At 38.6% G+C, this 13,348-nt stretch overlaps 1 protein-coding gene across 6 annotated transcripts in view; it reads right to left on the reverse strand.

Annotated features, from left to right (window-relative positions):
- LOC127651383 (teneurin-3-like) overlaps nt 1-13,348 on the reverse strand; it is a 348,816-nt gene that overhangs the window by 183,556 nt on the left and 151,912 nt on the right. The window contains exon 1 of one of the 6 annotated variants that reach the window (XM_052137169.1): nt 8,912-9,387. The exons of the other annotated variants lie outside the window; for them this stretch is intronic. The gene's annotated coding sequence lies outside the window, so the exon portion shown is untranslated. Of the gene's footprint in view, nt 1-8,911; nt 9,388-13,348 lie in introns of those variants that run through there. 6 annotated transcript variants of the gene reach the window in all.

A 13,348-nucleotide genomic window follows, 5' to 3' on the forward strand; every position in this document is an offset into this window, starting at 1 on the left:
AATCATGACAGACTATTTCTAAACAAAACATACATTTTAATCTTTAAGAATATCAACTGTTTACATCTTACTGTAAAGTTAAAGTCCCGGAAGTATTTACTTTTATGTGGGTAAGGTTTTGCCATGTTTGTGTGTGTGTGTGTGTGTGTGTGTGTGTGTTTATGTGCAACAGTCTTAGAGCTTAGGTTAGCTGATCGTCACATGGAGAGGGGAATCAAGTTAAATGCTATGTTCACTCATATTGCGGGTCTATGGTAATGTGCATTGGTTTGCTCTGTAGGGTAGCGTGGGCGAAAACTTTTGGCTGCACTCTCTGCCGCACCCTTTTTGGTATAACTCTCCCTGTAAAGCTGTGAGTGGCATATTGTGGACACAATGCAACCCAACGGGACTGTGATGTTCAATATGATGCCAGCATGCCAAATGCTCCTGTGTTTGTTTGCCTTCCTGTTCTGTAATGAATTACATTGTAATTAAGTTTTGTAGAAGATATATTTGCAGCTGTTTAAGTTGATTCTCCTGCTATTGTAGCCTCAATATTCTCTCTGAAAACCTAATTGGAATACCAACTTTCTAGATCCATGGAATCATATTTTACTCTTAGTTACTGTAATTGTGAATGTAACCATTACAGTTTGCCCCCACTTGTTTTCAAAATCATGGTTATTATTTTTGACAAGCAGGACTGGAAATGTAGAACGTGCAATGACATCATCTTTATTTTATTTTGCCTACATTTCTCAAACAAGGTGATAACAGCCACCTTCCTCGTCCTCTTTTTCTGTACAAAAGCACTTACTCGAATGACATTTAATTTCTTTCCTAGGGCTACTCATCGAATAAGATCACATCAGATGGCCCACACAGGGCTTGAACAGTGTGACTGATTTAATATCAGCTGTGATTAAAGGTAGAGAGATAGAGAGAACACAAAGCACTGTCTGTTATATGCCGAAGGAAATAAATGGAGTAGCGGTCATATTGTGGTCATCAACATTAAGACCCTTTTACCCTCACTGACAAACATCATTAGCAAACAAAGCAGGGCAACACACAATAGAATGTGCTGACTAGTTGTGGTGCCCATATGGGAGATGTGCAGTTACCCCCTCTCATCGTTTTTTTTCCTTTTTGTCTCTCACTCTTTCTGCCTCACATACACATCACTGTGTAGCAAAAATGGAGCCTGCTTTTGTCAACGAAGGAAGAAATATTTAAGTGGTCTTTTTCTGGAGCTTTCAAAAGCCCCCCTTTTTCAGTGTTAGACAAGCAGGGGTGCCTAGTTGAATTCAAATGGCAAGAAAGAGAAAGAGACTGTATGCGTGTGTGTGCTCACACATACAGAATGAACATGGGGTGTTTGGTCTAAAACTAAACTAACTGCAGGCAGTGCTGACTAGAGAGCAAAACAATAACTGTTTTGAGTGAATCCAGATATCTGTTCTATCTTTCTCTTTGTATCAAGCATATTGCTGCGACATAATTATATGGTGATCACTACTAAATAAACAGTGTCTAGATGGCTGGATGTATCACAGCCAATGAGCTGCATTAATTACATAAAACATACACAAACTTCAGACGTTATGCTTGCTTCTGTTTGGCACAACAATATTCACGCCAAAGTTGTTCCGAATTAGGTTCATTTGTGAGCGAAGTGGTAATCTGTGTCTGCATTTCAAACATCAAGTGTTCTGTTGTTGGCGTGGGGTTGGGGTGTTATTTTTTCCATTCTACTTTAATTAAAAGTTTTGTATGTCTGACTGTAAAGAAAGGGGTGAATGAGACCAGCATCAAAGCTTTTTTTCCAACTGAGCAGATGGAGGTGTCTGAACAAATAATAAATAACCAGCCACATGAAAAAGGTCAGCAAAGCATTATCTTACTACAAAAGATAAAAGCATGAGAGTGTGTGTGTGTGTGTGTGTGTGTGTGTGTGTGTGTGTGTGCATGTGTGTGCATGTGTGTGAGAGAGCGAGAGAGAGAGAGAGAGAGAGAGAGATAGAGATGGAGGTAGAGAGATTGATTTATGTAGTTGGTGGTAGTGAGGAAGGGACAACACCGGCTACAGGTCCACCACAGTACTGCATCACATAGAAATTACAACAATGGCTTTTTCAACCTACAAGGACATATACATGTAAAGAGAGAGAAAGAAAGAGAGAGAGAGAGAAATAAATAAATAAAAAAAATCGTATATTATTTATGCTTTCTAATGTAACTACAATCTTCTGTCGAACACAAAAGGTCAATAAAAAATAAAGTCTTCACGGTGTTTATTTGACATAATAAGACTGAATTACATTAACGGTTCTCATTGCGTCTTGTGACAAAACATCACAATGCCGCACTTTTGGTCACGGGACACATTGAGAACCAACGAGGTTTGATGTTACTGACATACTGTATCCTCTACTTTTAAATAAGGCATTAAGTAATGATTTCATTTTATTTGAGTGTGAATAGCATCTTCATTCTGTTGATCACACAAATGGTTAATCACTTTGGAAAACTTGGATTATAGTGTATCACTTACTTTTACTGTGGTTTTATGTTTTTTTTTTCTCCTTTTTTTAAGCTTTTGTCCTTTTTCAAGCTTTAAGAGTCACTTTTCACTGTCATTAAGACAAACAAACATTTAAAAAATTCACTTTTCATGTTCCATAAAATAATTAAAGCCAGATATGTTTGGAATAACAAGGGGTTAGTAAATGATAACAGTATTTTCCATTTTAGGTGAGTTATTCCTTTAAGTATTCCTTCCTAAAGAAACAATAGGACAGATCACCTTCCCTTCCATTCCTCAGTCTTGTCTTCAACCAATAATGAGATTTCCTGTCACTGACATTTTTTTCACCCCTTCTCCTCAATTCCCAATGTGCTCTAAGTCATCGTGGTGGCATAGTGACTCGCCTCAATCCGGGTGGCAGAGGACGAATCTCAGTTGCCTCAGCGTCTTAGGCCGTGCATCATATCAAGTAGTTTGTTGAGTGTGTTACCACGGAAACTTAGCGTGTGTGGAGGCTTCAAGCTATTATCCTTGTCATCCATGCACAACTCGCCAAGCACCCCACGAGAGCTAGAATTACACACTATAGCAACCATGAGGAGGTTACCCCATGTGACTCTACCCTCCCTAGCAACCAGGCCAATTTGGTTGCTTATGAGACCTGGCTGGAATCACTCAGTGAACTCGTGACTCCAGGGGTCGTATGTCACTGACACTTTTAACGGACGCTGGAGTTGATAGTGATTGTATGGGACAGAGGGTGTGCATGCATTGCAACCCTCCTCTGGAAAATTCTGACACAGAGGGGGCAAAGGACTTCCCCCTTCCTTTAAACCCCCCTAAAAAGTGCCCTAGAGGGTGTCAACATGATGTTCTATTTCACATCTCTCAACCAAAGCCCATTCTCCTTCCGACTGACAGTAATGCCCATTTAATCACCTTAATGAGAGCGTGGAACGGCAAGGACAATGATGTGTGGCCACAGACGTTTAACTCTAGTTCGAATGCTTATGGAATGCCGTCTCCCCTCTTCCATGTCAGTGTAATCTCATTTGGAATCTATTTTACTGCCTTCAGCAGGCACATTCAAAAACCTTTGAACACGCTAGTCTCGCTCTGCAATGGCTCGGCTTTATTGTGCATGACTGTGCTGCTCGGTGGATGAGCCATCGAATAGTTTTATCTGTTATTTTCCCCTTTTTTCATTCCCCCTCATCAGATACAGTGACGTGTTGAAAGTGACCGAGAAACAGAGAAGGAGACAAAAAAGGACATTAACAGGTAAAATGGACACACTATAATCTGGTTAGCTGGTACGTCACCTGTATAAATGAACGGAGGTGTCAAATTGCTGACAAAGAGATTTTCCTCTTGCTATCTCCCCGGTAATAAACCAATTTGTGCTGCTCTATATTAGAGCTCCCACCACCACTGAGGGGCACCAGCAGAGCCTATATGCGTATATATTATAGGCTAGTCAGAGAGAGACTGCAGCTGCTAGCAAATAAATTATAAATAGCTCCAATAAGAAGAATAAGTCCAACGAAAAGGCACTCTATGTAAACAAAACTAGTAAAAATAAGGTTATATTGCTGGCAGCCTTTTTGGCTGATACTGTATAACAGAATGCAGTTCTGCAGTTCAACATGCAGTTCTGCGTGCTGGCAGTAAATATATAAAGACATGGATAAACTACAACAGATAACTCCCACAGAGAGGAGCAAGCCCACCTTTATTCCCTGACAAGGGAAAAATCAATAGAAAAATTACATTCACATCCATGTCTCTGTCTTTTTTTTTGTTGTTTTTTTTTTGGTGTAAGTTAAAAAGTTTGAAATGGTAAGCTTAAATCCATGTTATGGCAAGTCAGCGGTTGTTTAGTTCAAGCTGACAGAAATTGGACTAATACAGTGAGTCCAAACAACAGCAGCATTTGTGAGTATTAATGCGTCTGAGTGCTTGGATGCATGCAAGCATTTGTTGCAAATTGTTGTGTCTCAGGACCCTGACCTTACTGACCCCTCATTCATTGCTGACAAATCGTCTTTCTAGCTTTCCCATGGCAGCCATTACTGGCAGACTAGAAGCCTCTCTTCCTCACTAAGCTGATCACTCTGTCATAGTCCAGTCTCACACACACACACGCACGCACGCACGGACGCACGGACGCACGGACGCACGGACTCAGATACACATAACAGCAGTCCTCCACTGCCAGTGTGGGAGAAACGAAAATAGACATAATTTTTTTTTTCAGTGCAACAAGGATTTTCCTGTCTATCTGAAAACAAAAATGAAATAAATAAATAAATAATTTATGAAATTGAACTATTAACTCTTGTTGCATAATAATAAACATTATAATTCTAATAATTAAAAAAATAAAATGTAAGCTAATACTATTTTAAAGTGCCTGTGGTACACATATATGTTACTATTAATTAATTACCATAGTAGTAACAATGTGTAAGTACAGGCAGCTCTACAAAACAAATACACAACAATTATATAGTTCATTACTCAGTATTACATTATGTAAATACACAGTAACATAAACAGTCAAATAAAGTTTGACCAAATTAAAATTATTACATACCATTAACTAGTTCATTGTGACTAATGTATAGTAAGCATGAAAATATTTTTAATGTTTCTACAGTAGAGAGCAAAAGTTAATGTTCCAAAATATTTTCTTATTTGTATAATCTTAAGATGTACAGCTATTCTTATTTTATTTTAAATTAAGTTTCATTTAAACAAAATATTAAGAATCTTTGTGTTGTAAATGTGTGTGAATTTACATACAATCTCTCTCTATCTCTCTCTCTGTGAGTGTTAGTAAAGTCAAGTGGCTTTATTGTCATTTCAACCATTTACAGCAGGTACAGTGCACAGTGAACTGAAACAACGTTCCTCCAGAAACATGGTGCGACATTAAAAACAATGCAAGACTACATGAGACTACAGAACTAAATACGACTACACAGACCTACACAGGACTACATAAAGTGCACAAGTGCAATCACATGCAAATAGCATAAGACGGTACAATAATTACTAAAACAGGAAAATAGGTACAGTAAAGGACAGTTCTGCTAACATCTAGAGTTTGTGTGTGAGGACAATTTTAGGTTACAAACTGGGGGTTAGAAGATAGAAAATCATTATGTCCATGGAGAGTCCTCATAAGGATAGCCACAACAACGTGTGTGTGTGTGTGTGTGTGAGACACTTGACATCTACACACATTCAAATACACTCACTATTATTAAATTAGGAAAATGATTAAAAGTTAAGATTAACTGATATTTTTCAAGATTAACACTGAATACATTTCTAAATCGCTATTAATATTTTTGCCAGGTAGTAAATACAATTGTTTTATTTTATTTATTTTTAATCATATGAATTTTGCATTTATTGGACTGTATAAGATAAAATGGCAAATAAATCAAAACAAATACATTATATAAAATATTATTATTTAAATATTTTAAGAAATAAGAAAAAAATATATAAGCAAACTAAATTAAGTGTACATACACATACTTCGTGTATGTAAAATATCAGTTCAAAGATTTTTTTCAATGGTGATAATCACATTAAACGAACTGTAATTTCAAAGAAACCATCAAAGCTCAGAAAACATTGAGTGCGCTGTGCTGATGAGCTTTTGATGATCTTAGTAACAAGATGTTCAATGCCATAGTTGTCATTAATTTATTTATGGGTGCCTTTATGTTTGAATATGCCTCCTTAAGCTTGTTTGCTTGTGTGTAGACTGCCTCTTCTATCACAGAGCTGGGGCTGAGATAAAACAAGAGTTGTGATGAAAAAATAAAACAGATCAATAGTGTCTGGGATGTTATATGGGTTTACAGTGGCTAGAGCTCCAGCTTCTCCTGTCCAGCAGTGGGTCTGACTTCTTCTAGATGTTCCCCTTTCCAGACAGAACAACGGAGATCCTACCTATCTGGACACCCATTTAGATAAGAACCACTTGTTCAACACACACCTCATCTCTCATCGGCACCTCTCTCACTCTCTTTCTATTCTTCTGGCTCTTCATCTCACTCTATACATCTCGGTCAGTCTCTTTGTTAATGGTGCAGTGTATCACTTCCTTTGCCAGATAATCTTTTACTGCATATCTCTCTCTCGCTCGCTCTGTTTTGTATTTCCTATTTTTAAGTGCCTATCAGCTTCTATTGTTTTTCACAGGTGGCTAATGAGCAAGAGGAAAATGATAAGAAAGATCAAACTGACAGCTCTAAGAGAAATTATCTTGGCAAAGAAACAAAAGAAAAAAAATGTGCTTTACTCTGCTAGCGAAAGACATATCGGTGAGAAAAACGTCAATCTCACTCCCTCTCTTTCTCTGTGCATCCCACAATATTGCAGCTTTTTTATTATTTTATTTTTTTAATGAGAGAAGCATGCTGTTCAAGAAGTCTCAAAGACGGCTCTAACCAGTGACGGAGACGGAGAACCGTGAACCGCAACAAAGTCTCTCACTTTTTCGCTTTTCCATTTAAACCTCCACATCCGTGGGCCCGACCCAAACCAATTTTTTATCGCATGAATTAAATATGAGGCTTGGTCATGTTTAAACGAGCAACCGAGAGACGTGAGCTCGCTCAAACAGTCTCCCAATGACCCCATCGGCTTCCCCACCTTGGCTGTTCAAAACACCCACCGTCATCATTGTGTAATAAAAATAATAAAACCAAAAAATATATGGATAAGAAAATGTGACCTGGCTCATTTTACAGCACAGTAAATCAGCCTATATTACTGGCTGGTATCAAAGGTAATTGAAACTTTTATTCTTTGAGTAATAGCACCATCTCCAGTAATGTACTCCATCAGCAAGATTACTGCACATATTGAACATATATCACACAAAGCAAAAACGAGCTCTGGTTGCTAGGAGATCTCTACCCATTTGGAAGAGAAAGAAAGAGAAATAGGGAGACAGTGAGGGTGTGGGTTAAAGAAAGGAAAGGTGGCTTTTTCCCTTTATTTTTATAAATGTTTTGCCCCCCCCCCCAAATAAATAAAAATGATCAAACCATTAGTTTCCCTTTGCTCTGAAATCACTTCTCTGTTTGGAATCAGAGGAGATGAGCGTGATCATAAATCAAACATGAGCATGATACAGGGTTAAATGTGGAACCATACACTAACGCCTGCTGCAAAAGGGACATTAAACACCTTCGCACATGGCTCCCGACTCAATAGCCATTCTGACAGCTTATTTCTCATAGCGCTGGGGTCAGAGGCTCGGCGCCGCATTTGATACACACAGTGGATCACTTTTTCCCTCCTCATTCCCCATTCGGTTTGGTTCAGCTCCACATCTGAAAATCATTTGATGTTATGAAAAGTCTGTGTTGCTGGAAAACTTCGGCCACAGTGGAACCCAGTGAGGACATACGCATACAAACACTTCCAAACATATCTGAAAATCATTCAACACAAATTGGAAAAATAAATAGGAAATGTACATGGACAAAAAAGTAATAACGCTCAACTCTCTCTCAAGCTTCTAAACTAAAAGACTATTCTGCACATATCTGCACATTGGTCAAAGCTTTTGTGACAGGAACCCCTAATTACACTTTTTAAAAAGGGTGCAGATCTATCAGCATCAATCAAACGGGCCGGGTGAGCGGACAACGTAAGCGGTGCAATTGAAAAGATAGCAGAGTGTCTGAGAAATTCCACGCTGAAGCTGTTTCCAATTAGCTGCACTGTAAGTGTCTATTGTAGAGCTGCAACATGAGGCAGTCGCTCGCACAAGCCAACAATCTGCCTATTCCCTCGAAACAGATGAAAATGGAAAACAATAGAAGGGAAAAAAAAAAGCTTCCTTGAAAACAGTAAATAAATTGAGAGTGTTTTCTTAAGCATTCCAATAAGGGTTTTGGTAGCTCATAGAGGATGTAGTGATTTTCAGAAATACTGCACTGGGATCCTGTAGCATCCTAATTAATGCAAGCCTGTTAATTTCGACTGTAAATAGTGTCATTTTTTAAAACCCTAAAAAGCAAACAAACAAACAACAAAAAGCTGTTAAGCTTTGGTTTTCTAAGTTGAGCTTCGTTTTTCTAATTCAAATTAGCTACAACAATTCAAATTACAGGATTGCTACACAGAAAATTTATTCATTAGATTAACCAGAGAAAGACACTTTCATGTCCAAACTATCAGAGACTAGCTCATGTAAATTGGCACTGCGCTTATTTCCAAATTTAGACCCTGGAGATAAAAAGTAAATGGATAGAAAGAGAAAATAAACCAGTGGAAGAGGGAAGGAGAGCGCGAGAGAGATCGGACAGCGGAACAGTTCAATCTATACATGCTTTGATGGGGGAAGAGGGGGAGGTGTTCAAATGTTACCTTGGTCAGGGCTCCTCCAGTGATGACCTGAAGGGTTAAAATGAACCCCCCACTCCAGGGCTGTAGAGGGTCATCAAGTCTCAGCTCAGAATACTTATCGTCCTCTTCCCATTCCACACACACACACACACACACACACACACACACACACACACACACACACACACAAACAGCCGCTCTCACACACACATGCAAGGCAGCCAGACCTGCGCACGGCACGTATACAATCTGTGTTCCGATGTTTCCACTGGAGAGCAAAAACTCAACGCGCAAAAAAGACAAAGAAATATGCAAAACCGAGGATGGCAGAGGAGCAGACGGACTTGCTTTGTCGTAATTGGTCACAGAGTGGTTAAAAAAATGCAGGCTGATTATCTCTCTCTTTCGAACACTCCGCTCTGTCGCTCTGTTGCTCTCTCTCTCTCTCTCTCTCTCTCTATACCTCTCTACCTCGCTTTCACTTACACACAGGCTGTACTGATCGCAGAGGCTGCTGATGCACTGGGAAGTTTGCAGCACTCGATGGAGCCCCCGTCACACATGGCTGGTCCCGGCACAGGCTATTGGCTGAGCCTCTGTCAATCTGATACCCAGGGGGCGGAGACAGCTGGAGAGGTGGGGGGAAAGGGAGGGGTTTCAGGGATGGATTAACCATTTGGAAGCCAAAAGCAGAGATAATTGTTCCTTCCCCAATCAACCCCATAACCCCCCCCCAAATAAAATATACACACACCTTAAACACAAACACAGTCAGCAGCTGTTACTGCTGCTGTTGAGGGGGAACAAGAAAGCCTACCTTGACACAGTTCTCTCCTTCTAAAATTTCAGTCCTGCTGTTCTTTCAGAAAGTCTCTCGTCTTCATCACACACACACACACACACACACACACACACACACACACACACACACACACACACACACACACACACACACACGTTGGTGCAGCTATCCTTATGAGGACTCTCCATTGACATAATGATTTTTATACTGTACGAACTATAGATTCTATACCCTAAACCTAATCCTACCCCTAAACCTAACCTTCACAAAAAAGTTCTGCATTTTTACATTTTCATTTTCAAAAAATATGGTTTAGTATGTTTTCTTAACGATTTGAATTATGGGGACACTAGAAATGTCCTCATTAACCACAATTATAGTATAATACCCTTGTAATTTCCAGTTTGTAACCTAAAATAAATGTCCACATAAACCACCCAAACCCACACACACACAATGAGGCTATTCAAAGCAATAACTACTGTATAGTCCAGTAATTTTTTCCTCACTAAAAGGCACTTTACAGTTATCAAAACAAGCCTCTATTTGTGCACATTCAGCATGCCCCCTGTATTATACACACCATTCACAGAGCAGCAACTAATTGTTATTATCAAAGGTATAATCCTAATTACCAAACACTATACTTTCAGCCCTGTTAACATGGTACAGAATCGAAGAAATCATGTCAAACGAGACCAGAACACCAGTGGTACATAATGAAAAGCATACGTGAAACTTTGAGAGCTATTTTGTTTGATTTAGGAGCATGGTTGGGAACGGGTCTGGTGTGAACAGAACATTTTTGTGTACAAATGCGTGACTTTATGATTGCCCCCTGTGGGCATGTTTCAGGAGAGGCCATTTAATTTTTGATGTACTCCACAGTGACTTTCACTTTCTCATCTCTCTGAAATAAAGTGATGAGGAATATATACAGTGAGGAAAATAAGTATTTGAACACCCTGCTATTTTGCAAGTTCTCCCACTTAGAAATCATGGAGGGGTCTGAAATTGTCATCGTAGGTGCATGTCCACTATGAGAGACATAATCTAAAAAACAAAATCCAGAAATCACAATGTATGATTTTTTAACTATTTATTTGTATGATACAGCTGCAAATAAGTAAATATATATACTTTGTTTCTAAGCACAAGCATATGCAGTTGTAGCGATACTAACATTGTGTCTGAAAATATTTCACTATTCTAAAATAGTTAATGCAATTTCTATTTTTATATATTACAAAATAAAATGTTGTTATATGTAAAAAGTAGTTATATATATATATATATATATATATATATATATATATATATATATATATATTATTTTTATATATACAAAAGAAGATATACAAATAAATAAGACTTGACCTGAATTAAAGTTTTTCACCAATTTACACTGTTGCTAAATAAACAAATTTTCAAGCTAACAGCTGATTGGTCAGTGGGAAGAAAATATTGTTAGATAATTTCCAGAGTAGACACTTCATTTTAATGTGGCGTGCATGCAACATCATTGAATGCACGCAACATCAGGGAATACTGGTCATGGAATACTGATGTGGTAATCTTTCAAATTATTATTTGCGGAAATGCAAGAGCCAATTTTAAATGAGCGATAGAGCCCATTAATTTTATACTCACACATCTGTGGGTTTGTTATACATTTATCTAATCAAACGGATTATCAATATTCTATGTGTGTAAACTTGCAGATTAAAGGTACCGAATGTACTTGATTGCATTCATATGCATGTACCCATGTGTGTGTGTGTGTGTGTGTGTGCTTGTGCTACCTTGTCTATTAACATTACACACGTGTTCGATGATCCTAGTCTAGATTAGAACTTATGTACACATATGAAGAAAAATACACATGCACAGATGTGCATGCATACACACACCAGTAAATGAAAGACATAAATCCAAACAGCAATTAATAAATCATTGTCCACTGTAAACAAATCCACGTTTTGCTAAACAGTTAATATTCAAAAGACACACACATATGCATGCATGCACAATATGAAGAGGGCAATCGATCCCTACTAAAAAACAAAGGACTCATTAAAGCCGTGCACATGATGCAGCTGACACATCACGGTGAGCACGACTCAACAATGTCTCTGCTTAATGATCTCTGTAATCTCATTCTAAACGTTCTCACCCTATGCACGCACACATGTACAGGTTTTGACAGAAACATGATATATGTTTTGTTTTTTTTCGAATGATATTTTTTAACATGCCTCTCTGCTCTGCTTGCTTCTGCATTTCAATGCAGATTGTACACGTTTTCGGGGTGAGAATGAAAAATAAAAGTGAAAAAAGATTTTTCTTTCTATTGTTGGCTGTGCTCAAAGCTCTAAGGAAAATACACACTTGGCTGTATATGAGTTTACATGCGGTTGATACTCTGCATAAAAAACATTCACTGTGACCATGTTGTTGAATACAGAGGTGCCCCACTAAGCTTGACTTCAGCGGTGTGGAGTTTATGTACATGCTGGTGAGTGGAGCAGGCAATTGCAAATTAAGCATAGTAGCAGTGAGTGGACAAGTATATCCATCAGTCAGTGAAGTGTGAATGCTTGTCATGGCACAGAAACAGATCCTACTATCTGCTAATCCACCTAGGGTGCTGTCTCCTCTCTTATTCTTATTTGCTAGCTTATTTACCTGCCTGCCTGCCAGTGCCAGCTTTTTACCATCCCCGAGAAGGTTGTGTAATGAGGTAAACAGTCCACTCTGCATTGACAGTGCTTCGTAATGGCAGAGGGGGGAGACTGACATAGCCGATGAGGAGAACCGTGGAATGACTGACAGCTGATGGGGAGTCGCCAAGGAATGGCGACAGGTGGGTATGCTAATGCATGTCACGCATGTGCAGTGGGACAATCGATTCCATTCCTTTCCTTATTCACTTTCCCTGCCTCACTCTCATATTCCCACTGATGCCCCCACAGAGGAGGCCGTGGAAAAAAGTAGGCTGTTTACTCACACCATGCCAGTTCCGGCAGCCCCTGGTGAATACAGCACCCCGCCAGCACTATAAGCCCCAGCACAAACAAGCCACACACAAATGCACTGTTTGAACTTTCTCCTACAGTTGCAAGTCATCTTTCTCTGGGTCTTTCTTTCCTTAATACATATAGGCTAAAATTATTCTTGAGACATATTTGGTCCACATAGACAAGGACAAAACCATCAAATAAAACATAAATGGTTGAAGTTTGCACTGTCAAAAAAATCTAATAATTTCATGATATGCTAATTCAATAATCAAAATTTAAATAATTGCATATTATTTGCTGAGAAAAGCCCCCAAATGGAGGAAATTCAAAGACAAACATTAATGTGGCAGATGAATAAAACACTGAAGAGACATTACAAAAAGTGGCTTTAGAAATCAAAATAAAGATGGTTTTACTTTGTATTTCTACATCACTGAACTTTGTTACAATCATCCTCATCTGTAGGTTAACTTATTAGCAACTGTTAACTTACAAACTTACAGTAACCATAGTATCACCATGGTATTTTTCTAGTAAAATCATATTAACCGCAAAATGAATCATGTTTACTATTAACTACTATTAACAACATGTTACTGGAGTAACAGCATGGTTAGTACATCAGTAAACACAACT

Source organism: Xyrauchen texanus, chromosome 11 (assembly GCF_025860055.1).
Source record: "Xyrauchen texanus isolate HMW12.3.18 chromosome 11, RBS_HiC_50CHRs, whole genome shotgun sequence".
Taxonomy (NCBI): domain Eukaryota; kingdom Metazoa; phylum Chordata; class Actinopteri; order Cypriniformes; family Catostomidae; genus Xyrauchen; species Xyrauchen texanus.